This window comes from Phasianus colchicus, chromosome 25, assembly GCF_987193195.1.
Source record: "Phasianus colchicus chromosome 25, bPhaCol1.hap1.1, whole genome shotgun sequence".
In the NCBI taxonomy this organism is placed as follows: Eukaryota; Metazoa; Chordata; class Aves; order Galliformes; family Phasianidae; genus Phasianus; species Phasianus colchicus.
In genome coordinates, this window is record NC_143460.1 from 4,333,846 (window position 1) to 4,344,538 (window position 10,693).

Sequence of the window (10,693 nt, forward strand, 5' to 3'; positions counted from 1 at the left end):
AGATGGGCAGGGGGGCAGAGGGATGCTGCTGGCAGCTAGTGAGCAGCACTGATATTCACCAGGGTTTCTGAAAGCAGAAGAAACATCCTAGAAAATTGTTCCTGTCTTGTTTCCTCAAAATGCTTTGTAATAAGGCTTGCAAGCCATAAAATTTTCACTACGACGACAGTTTTGCCCTCTCATTTCCAGCAGCACGTCTCTAAGAATTAGCTGCATGAATACCTAACGGCGATCTCTGCTAAGAGAAGCTTATGAATGCATGACGGAGCATCCTCCCAGCACCCTGGGATCCCACAATCTGCCCCAAACCTACACCCAGAGCCCACATCTGCTTCCTGGGCTGTACAGCATCAGACATCTCCCTCCAACCTTCCCCAGCGTTGTGATGGAACCCAAACCCATGGCACCAGCTTGCAGCGAGGGCAGCCCCAGTGTTTGCTTTCTGGAAGGACTTGCAGGGCTCATCTCAGCTGAGTTCATCCCTTGGCTGGAGCTGTGGCAGCTGGAGAAGTGTCTGGGGAAGAGGGTGAGCACTGAGTGCGTTCAGCCCTGAACACCATGTCCTACGTCTGTCTGGAGGCTATTTACACAGCTCCAATTGATTCTTTGCAACCTGTAATTATTTCAGTTGATTTTCTTTTCTTTTTTTTTTTTTTTTTTTTTTTTTCATGCTCTGTTTGTTTTCGCTCTCAGGAAGAGGAGCAATGTTCCTCCCTGCTGAAGGGATGCTGATGGGGCAGGCAGGGGCACTGCAGATCTCAAAGTGATGTTCACTCTCCTGCCCCCAGCTCTTCAGATAGGGTAACAGAAATGTGCCACTGGTTGTTGGTCTCATTCCTTTTTCCTGTTATCTCACATCTATGCACAGAGCCATTTGCTCTCACCTGAGATCTATGAGTAAATCCTTCCCGGGGCCGATGCTCTCCTCCTGTTTGGGGGATCCGTAAACACCAGATTGATTCATTTCCCCCAATCCATTTAGTGGGTCACCTTTCTAATTCACCTTGCCTCTTACCTCTCGTTTCCTGGGAGCTATTGCAAAGGAAAGGAATTATCATGCAGAAAAGAAGTGGGAGAGATGCTATAAATGTAACGCGCGAGAGCAAACCTTAATCATCCTCAACATCAGCTAATTGCCATAGCCTGAGTCCATTCCAAGGAGAACACAGTGTTAAATATAGATGTAGAAATCGGATCTATTTTGGTGGTTTGTGCTCCCTTTGAAGCGGGCTCTGCCTGCTGCTCTTCCTACGGATGTCAACACTGGGAGCTGTCAGCACAGCGTCAGTCTCTTGTTTGGGACGTGGGCTCCTACCAGAGCAGCTGGGATTCTGTTGAGCGATGCCTGATGAACGATAGCAGTTAGGATCCTGCTAGATTTTGCACTTGGCCTTTAGGGAAACCTGCTCTCTACCTGCTTCCAGCAGCCCCTTAGAGTCACAGGACATTTTTCCTGGACCTTAGGCTAGCAGCACTTCTTGGTCCCTGCTGCACATTCCCCTCTTTCAAAGCACTTTTCTTCCCTGTGCATCGCTTTTGTCCCCATCCTCTGTGCATTTCCTCTCTCCCCCCCTTCCTCCCTCCCCTTTAATCTACACTGCTAAACATCTCCTTCTTAATTAGGACAGTGACACCCATGGAGAGCAGCTGGCCCTGGAGCAGAGGGTTTGGAGCTTGGCTCTCTACAATGAGCTGCCGGGAGATTTCTCCATCCCAGCACTTGTGAAAATGATTTGTGCTTAACTCTTTCTTTCCAAGAGAGATCTGCAATGCCAGAAATACTTGTGCACAAGTGGGGTGCAGGGAAGGGAAGAGGAACAGAGGGAGAAAGGAGCCCTGAAGTCATACAGACCCCACAGCTTGCACTCACAGCAGAGCTGCAGGAAAGCAGGGCAGGATGCATTGCTCCAACACATCCCATGCTGCAAGCTGAGCCCTTGGCAGCACCAGCAGAAGGGCCAAGGTGGCTCCGAGAGATAAAGACCCCATTAATGCCTTTCTCCATGGCTGGCAGGAGTGGCTGGTGCCAAGTTCCCAGCGTCTCATTGCCATAGAGATGGCAGCATCCATCGTGCTCAGCTCAGTGCTGCTCCAGCACTTGGGGCCAGGGCTGAGCCAAGGAAGGAGCACTGCCTGCACTTCAGTGTGACAGGGTGGCACTGAGGGGACACAGTGCAGATCCCCCATGTGCAGGTCCTGCGAATGTGTTGGTGTCTGAGTTTGTCCTTAAGCAGAGGCTCATTAAATGCCAAGAGCTCTACCAAGGGCTAATGCCTCGTGTATTGCACCTGCTGGCCTGCTGACAGCTACCTGAGCTTTGTGGCTTTCTGCTCTCTGGTAACACTTGTACAATGTGTCATAGCTGAAATTTCTTCCTCGCTGAACTGGATGCTGTCCCATCTCTGAGGCTGCAGGGTGATGGCATTGCACACGCAAACGCCATGGCAGAGTATGTTTGTGTGTGTGTGTGTGTGTGTGTGTGCCTGCTGCACACATGGCCAGCTCTGCATTCACGTGTCTGCAGGGCCACACCTTTGTATATGCATGTGTCACTAATTCAAAATGATGAGGACCTTATTACCTGCCTATGTCGGCCTGTAAGACTGGTGTGATGAGAAGTTGCTCCCTGCCTCACTCACAGACCCTGAGGCCACCTCTGTCCTCCTCATTGCTCTGTCTGAGGGCTGCCAAGACACTCATAAGAGCAACATGAGCATAAAAGCACCCCCGGACCACCAGGCTGGAGCAGCATTTGTGCACCCTTGCAGTGCAGCCACTCAGTGCATGATGACACCTTCTGCTTTCTATCACATGGATCTGTGGATTCCCTCAGTTTGGTCTCTCTGCTCTGACTCCTTCATCTCAGATTCTGGGAGATGTTTTCCCATAGCATTACACACTGAGCTGTTGGAGCTCCATCCCCACAACCTGTGCATCCTCTGCTCCAGGGCTGCAGGCAGGAGCTGAGCTATCTAATCCCAATGCTTCCCCTGCCAGATCCAGCCCTGCACAGACAGCAGCATGCATTCCTCACCTCCCAGCAAAGCCTCCCTCCCTCTGCTTTGCTGCCAGCGTGGGGAGATGGGGAGAGCACCACAAAGGGGATGGAAAGGGAAAATCAAAACTTAATAAGACATTAAGACAACAGATTCATTAAAAAGTCGTTAGTCTCTGTCAGGAGCGGCTTTAATTAACAAATGCCAGGAACTGCAGCAGTGTCTTTTTGCTGCCACTGTGCCTCACAGCATCGTGACCACCTGAATGCCACTAATTAAATGCCATTTAAAGCTCCCCCAAACCTGGCAGCAAACCTTCATCACTCTGCCAATTTTCTCAGCAGCTTCTGAATTCACCTCGTTTGTCATTGTCCTCCCCACATGGGGGTGGCACTTCTTGGAAAACCTTTCCTCCCCTCCCAAGGAGTGCTTCCTTCCACCTTCCATTTGTTTGGCCAAATCCCAGGCTTAGGTTTGACGCATTGACAGTGCTGTATGGCAGCTTGGAGAGCTGAGCTCTGTGTGGTACATAGGGGCTGGAATGAAGAGGGGGAGTCAAATCATCTGTGGTCCTCCAGCATCATCCTCTCATGGCCGTGGGAAGGTTCCCATTCAGCCTCCCACTTAGATGGGTGCCTCAGATGCCCTCTGTGGTGGTTCCAGAGGCAGCACCAGCTGGGATGCTGTTAGGATTAGGGTTAGCATTAAGTTAGGGTTAGCATTAGGGTTAGGGACAGCATTAGGGTTAGGGTTAGAGCTTGCCCCAAGCCTGCAGATGCTTTATGGCCATCTCAAGGCACGTGTGGAGAAGGGATGGGGCTACTGCTGCAAAGGAAGCTGTGTCAGCCTCATTTATTCCTCCACATTGCACTTGGACAGAGGTTCACTGTCAGAGCTGCACCAGCAGAAAACAAAGCAATGTGCCCCCCCTGCTGCCCCCAGTGCCTCGTGCAGCTTCCTGCTGCAGCTGCTTTAGCTCCGAGCAGAAGTTGTCACAGCTGAGGGCAGGGGAACTCTGGTCAAGCTGATGTCCCGAAATAACTGAGCAGGGTCACCATCTGGAGCAGCACGACTCAGCCAGGAATACCCAGGAAAACAAAAGCTGCTTGTAGAGATAGCAGAAGGGCAGCAAAGCCCCCTCAGGGGTGAAGCCAAAGCAGGGCTTTGCATCCATCCAGGGCTTCTCTCCTCTTTCCTCTGCATCCAGACTGAACTCTCCTCTCCTCTTCCCCTTGGCTGGGGTTGGTGAGGGAGATGGGCAGCCCTACAGCAGCCAGATTTTAGGAACCTTCATACCAAAGATCAAATCAATCCAACCACAGGCTCCTGATTTCCTTGAGTTGTTCTTTGCTTGTACTGTTCTTATAGCCCCTGTGATTTTTTGATGCTGCAATCAAAAGCGCTTCTTCAGCTGCACGCACGCTTGGGAACATCAGCAAACACACACTCCATAAAATATACAGCACCATCACGGTGGGATTTACATAACAGTGACACTGAAGGCATCAAAAAGAATCGGTTATTAGGTTTAGGAGCAATTACTGAGATGTCTGCTCGGAAGGGGAGCAGGCTGGGAGCTGGCAGCAGGTTACAGAAGCTGCTCAGCCCTGGGCTCCGTGTGCCATCCATCGCTCTGCTCTGTGCTCATGGACAAGTTCCCAGCTCCAAGCAACCACAGAGCTCCCCGTGCCCCCCCCATGTTATCAGGAGGAAGATACACAGAGAGACATCTGGAGAGAGCTCGGGCTTCCCATCAGGAGGCTCTGATTTCTGGATGTGTGCAGCTGGATGCTGCTCAGAGGCTGCGGGATGCTCTGCTGCTCCAAGCAAGGGAGCTCAGGAGGTGGCATGAAACGCCATAAATCTGAGCATTATTCAATCACCTCTCCTGAAATTGCTTTGGGAAGCATTCCTAGCAGACAGCCATCCAGCAGCAATTCAGCCTGCACTGGCAAATGCAGAGCCCAACCCAAACCCATCCAAAAAACAAAACCGGGTAACAGATTAAAGAAGCCCCAACCTGTTTTCCCTGTGCCAAATCCACCAACAGTGCAGATCTGTGGGGCATTTGGGGCTGCACTCAGAAGGCAAGCAGCGAGTGAAACAACCCCAGCTCAATCTTTTTGGTTGGCATCCAGGCCTGTGAGAAATTCTTGTTGCTAAAGGGCTGAGCAGACGACTTTCAGCTCTGCCTTTGGGTTTGCTCCGTGTTTTCTCACACCACCAAGCAACGAGCTGAGCTCCCACAACACTGTTTTGGCACCCACAGCCCACCAGCAGCCCTCTGCCCAGAAGCAGGACTTCCATTCACCCAACCAAAGCAAAACTCATGATAAATCATCGGCAAATTTGTAGCTGCTTGATTGCCATGGCAACCCTGGGGCCATCCTCCTGAGCTGCCTGCGAACGCTTCTCCAGGTAGCATCTCCCAGCTCCCTGCTGCTCTGCACCCATTCACCCCATTCACATCACAGCCCTGGGTCACACCTGGCTCTGCATCCTGCTCTTGTCCCCATCTTGTCCTGCCTGATGGCACCAAGAGGTGGCAACTGGGGCTGTCACCAGCATCCCATGCTCTACCCAGGGGTGTGGTGGTGAAGAGTTCGTGCTGCCCAGCCTGCTAAAATCTCAGCACCCCTGGATACCACAAAGCAGCAGAAATATATCTCAGAGAACCCTCCACAACCCTCCCCCCCCAAAGAAAAAACAAAGCACATATGATGTTTTCTCTCTTTGTCTGTGCAAGAAGGGCATTATTCTCCATGCTCGGTCCCCTTAATTCTGATGCATTTCACCTTCCAGCAATGCAGAGCTTCAGCCAGCACACAACAGGCAGAGAGAGAGATGCTGCTCAGATTAACAGGGACTGAGTTCAAAGAGATGGGAGGACCCCATTTCAAGGGGTGGTGGGATGAGAACAGGTCCCATCCTGGCTGCAGTGGGACTGCAGGGTGCTCTGTAGGGTCAGATCCCACCAAGGGCTGATGATCTGCTGTGGCATCACTGCCTCCAGGATGAACCACTTTGGAGCCCTCCTCCAAAGCAGCGCTGGCACTCGGGGATTTAATTGCACGCTTGGTATTCTGTTCAGCTCGAGCCCAGGTATTATTTATAAAAATAGCAAGCGGGAGAAAACAGATAGAGAGGAAAAATATCAAAGGGCTCTTGAATTTTCATGCTGCGTGTGAGCAAGCAGCCTTTTGGATCAGATCACAGCCCACTGCCTCCGGGAGGAGTGCTGAGCCCCAGCTGCACCGCGCTGCCGGAGCCCAAGGCCAAATCCTGCAGCTCCAGCAGGGGCTTTGCACCTTTGCAAAGCAGATGAAGCTGAAATTTTGCTCCGAGTCTTTCATGAGCGTGGCTGAATCCTCAAGATGAGGGGGAAGAAGGGTCTGTGCTGTGTGCTGCAGTGGGGCCAAGTGGTTGCTTAGGGCCGCTGGTGGGGCTGTGGTTGGTCCAAAGGGTCCCATCCTGCAAGGGCTCAGCCCCACAGCAAGCAGTGGGCTGACAGATGAGTCATCTGCAGCGATGAGAAAGGGCTCTTCTTTTTTCCTAACAGAGTGGTGGAAGGATGCCAGTGAACATAACCTCTGCAACTGCTGGAGGAATCGTTTCGGGGAGGAATTAGAGGCATAATATTGGTTGCAGGCAAAGAACTTAATTAGAGGATTCAGCAGAGATTCCAATTAAAAAAAAAATGAGGGAAACAAGCCTGGTGCACAGCTCGGGGCTCTGGTGGAGAGAGCAAGCAGGGAGGTGGGCAACCCACAAGGAAAGGGCAAGGCTGCCTGGGAGAGAAGTGCTGGGGGATCCGTATCAATCAGAACATGGGGACAAATGATGCATGTTTTAATTTTTGAGCCACTTCCTGGTGGTTCGGTGCGGCCACAGCCTCCACGTTCAACAGGAAAGCAGCAGCAATAGGGAGCAGTCTGACAAGAGAGGAACAAATAAAAGCTACATGACTGCTGGTGAGGAGCAAGCAAAGCCTGGAGGCCTGCGAGATGCCTTCTGATGGAGGCGGGGGGCAGAGGGAGAGGGGGAGGATGCTCTGCTGTGTGCACGTGTGGGTGTGCGTGTGGGCACGTGAGTGCATGTGCATGGAGGTGAGCACATGGGTGTGTGCCAACCAAGTGTGCACACGTGGGAGCCCCGTGCGTGCCCGCAGCGCACGTGTGCACGCACAGGGGGAGCGAAGGTGCCTCGCATCGTCATGGAAACGCTGGCAAATGCAAAGCTGCTGGCAAACACAGTATGCTTGGCCTCATGCAGCAGTGGGGAAGGGGCAGGAGGGCCCCCTCCCTCCCTCCCGTGTGATCCAATGTAAAGAAAATCACATCTTGCAGTCTGTTTTCCAGTCCCAGAGGTGGAAGACAGGCTGAGCTGAGGTCGTGCCTCACCTTTCATAGAGTGGAACAACAGAAAGCTGGAAAAGACCTCCAAGATTGCCACATCCAACCCCAACCCATCCCACCATGCCCACCGACCATGTCCCCAAGTGTCACATCTCCACGGTCCTTGAATACCTCCTGGGATGGTGACCCAACACTTCCCTGGGCAGCTGTGCCAGAGCATCGCCAAACATCTGGAGGAGAGCTTTTTCCTAACATCCAACCTTCCCTTCCTATGCATCCTTGCTCTTTGTCTGCAAGGAGGCAATGGGAGCGATAACAGGACCTGGGGGATCAGCAGACCCAGACACAGAAGGCATTAATGGTCGCTGTCTGCTGACAAACGCAACAAGTTCACTCGCGCTGGCTGACGCTGCAGCCTTTTAATTACATTTTTGTCTGGCAGTAAAAGAAACAAATCTGACTCTTAAAGCAGCACGTAACACATGAGGCATCATAATCATTTCCTTCCCTGGTTTTTCCTTTCTTTAATCAGCCAACGCTGTGCTCTTTAGGAAGTTTATTTCCCCCCGGACCAATCTCCTGCCTGTAATTTTGAGAGCGGGTGGGGGCGAAGGCTGAAAGAAGGAGAGGAAGAGAGAGTGATATAAAATTTCTGCAATGCAAAGCGAGTTCCATAAAAGAAGACCGCATTACTCAGCGTGCCTCGTGTTCATATAATGGGGGACTCCATCAGGTTTGCCTCACCCCTGTGACTCGCTTCCCAAGGCAGCCATAAAGATGCTGGAAAGGGGAAAGATAAACCGAGCGGCTCCTCTCGCATTGCCGGGGCTGGCAGAGGGATTTGGTCTCTTTGGGGCTCTAACTATGGCTGTTCTTGCGTTTTATAGTATCGCCCTTGATTTATGAGCAGCTTTTATAGTAGCAGTAAACCAGCCCCAAAGCAGAGAAATAAAGGAACTAGAGAATATTTGCCCTTCCCACCCAGCTCGCCTCCTGCAGCGGGAGCCTGGTGGTGGTGTGTGGGGATGTGGCTTTGGGATGAGATGGTGAGAGCTCGGGACTGGTGTTCTGGAGGAGGTGTGAGGCTGAGGGGGAGCATCCCTTCATCAGCTGACAGCGTGGCTGTCTCCTGCACCCCAACATTGGCTGCTGCCATGGGCGTGGGTTTGTCACCTCACCCAGTGAGAGGACAGAGGTGTCTATGGGCAGTGCTCAATGTGCAGGGGTTGATCTGGAGGGATGTGGAGGTTTTCCCCTAACAGAGTGCTGAAAGATACTCCAAAAAAAAATGTGCAGAAATATAAATATGAAGAAAACAACAATAGCGTGTTAACAGTGCCTTGAAGCAAGGATTTACTGATGACCCTGAGCAAGCTTATTGCCAGTGTGTGGCTGCTCTGAGCAATGAGCAGCCACCCCAGGGCTCCTGCCTATGTGTACACTGCTCCTCCAAAATGGCAATGACATTGTGGAATTGATGCAATGGCAATTGCATCCTGGGTGGCAGCCTGTGCTGTGCTGCTTGGTGCAACAACAGAGCTACGGAACCATCCCCAGCCTGGTGGAACGATGTTGGCATTTGTCTTCCCAGCAGAGTAGGAGGAAAATCATCACAGGTCCCTGAAAATCTGAGATCAGGAAGCTCTGGGGCTTGGGCTGTGCTGGGTTGGGTTGTGCTGAACCCAGTTGGATTGTGTTGTACCCAGCTGGTTGTGCTGTACCCAGTTGGATTGCATTGTACTCAGCTGGTTGTATTGTATTCAGTTGGATCATGTTGTACCCAACTGGTTGTTCTGTACCCAGCTGGTTGTGTTATATCCAGCTGATTGTGTTGTACCCAGATGGTTTGTGTTGTACTCAGCTGGTTGTGTTGTATTCAGTCGGATCATGTTGTACCCAACTGGTTGTGCTGTACCCAGTTGGATTTTGTTGTACCCAGCTGGTTGTATTGTACTCAGTTGGATCGTGTTGTACCCAACTGGTTGTGCTCTACCCAGTTGGATTGTGTTGTACCCATCTGGTTGTGTTGTACTCAGTTGGATCGTGTTGTACCCAACTGGTTGTGTTGTGCCCAGCTGATTATTCTTGGCACTGCTGCCCAAGGAAGGACTGATCCCTGCCTGCAGTGCTCCAGGTGCCAGGGGTAACATACAGCCACTCTGCTTCAGGCAGCAGCCACGCTGTAACTCAGCAGCAGCAGAGCTTGTGTGAATTATGGCTCTGTCCTGCACCAGAGAGAGCCCTGCCATAACTTATTGCTGCTGCTGGGAAGTGATCTGCTTTATTTCACACAGGGGAGATGCGGGAGGGAAGGGGTGTCTGCTCTTTGGCTCTGGAGGAAGGGCTGCAGGCAGATTCTGCAAACACCTCCAGGGTTTATGGTTCCCTCCTGCTGCCTGAGGGAGCTGCTGTTATGTCCTTAAATCATTAAAGAAAAATAATAATGGCAATACAACAACTCCTGTATCCATGTAACATCCAGGCGATGCTCCAGGGGATCTCAGCATTTTGTGCCCAGCATCTCTATCCCCAATGGGGACAAGTGAGGTAGGGGAGATAGCTGGGAGGAAGGAAAGGAAAACACTGCTGGGGCTGATCCTGCCTATAGCAAACCTGCAGGGGCAAATTGGGCCCTAAGGAGAGAGGAAATTTTGCTGGTCACCATTACTTCTGACTGGAATGGAGGTGTGGTGAGACAGTGCCACAGGCTTTGAGCCCCCACATCCCTACAGCAACTGTGCTAAAATCACTGGAGCATAAAACAGTTGGGTTGGAAGGGACCTCAAAGATCAACTCATTCCTAACCCAAACACAGGGTCATAGGAAGGTTGGGCTGGACCTGATATCCCATCCAACCTCTGCCATGAGCTCAGTGCCCCACCAGCTCAGGCTGCCCACTCATGGCTTTGGGCATCTCCAGGGGTGGAGCACTCATGATCTCCCCCATGGAGCTAATATGGGGTTGGAAGAGAATGTGAAGCTCTTTCCAGCCCCAGAAACATAACCAGCTACAGGGGAAGAACATCATTGAGACTGCAAGCTGCTGCCCCAGAAAGAAAAGCTTTAACCCCTTGCACCAGGGGAATATCTTCCAGGTGACTTCAAATGCATGCATGAGAGCCATGAGAAGTGCTGAAGCAGCAGAGAAAATAAATTAACACCATCTCGGCTAAAATCCCACACAATTAAAACCTGGATCAGGCTGTACTCATCTGCCTGAAGATAGCATCTTGAGAGTGACATGCATTAGTCATCCTCTGCAGCAGGCTGGCTTTGTGCAGGGAGCAGCGTGATTAGCAGCAAGGTGTGAGACTGGGAGGGCTCAGGGCCACCCGGGGTGGC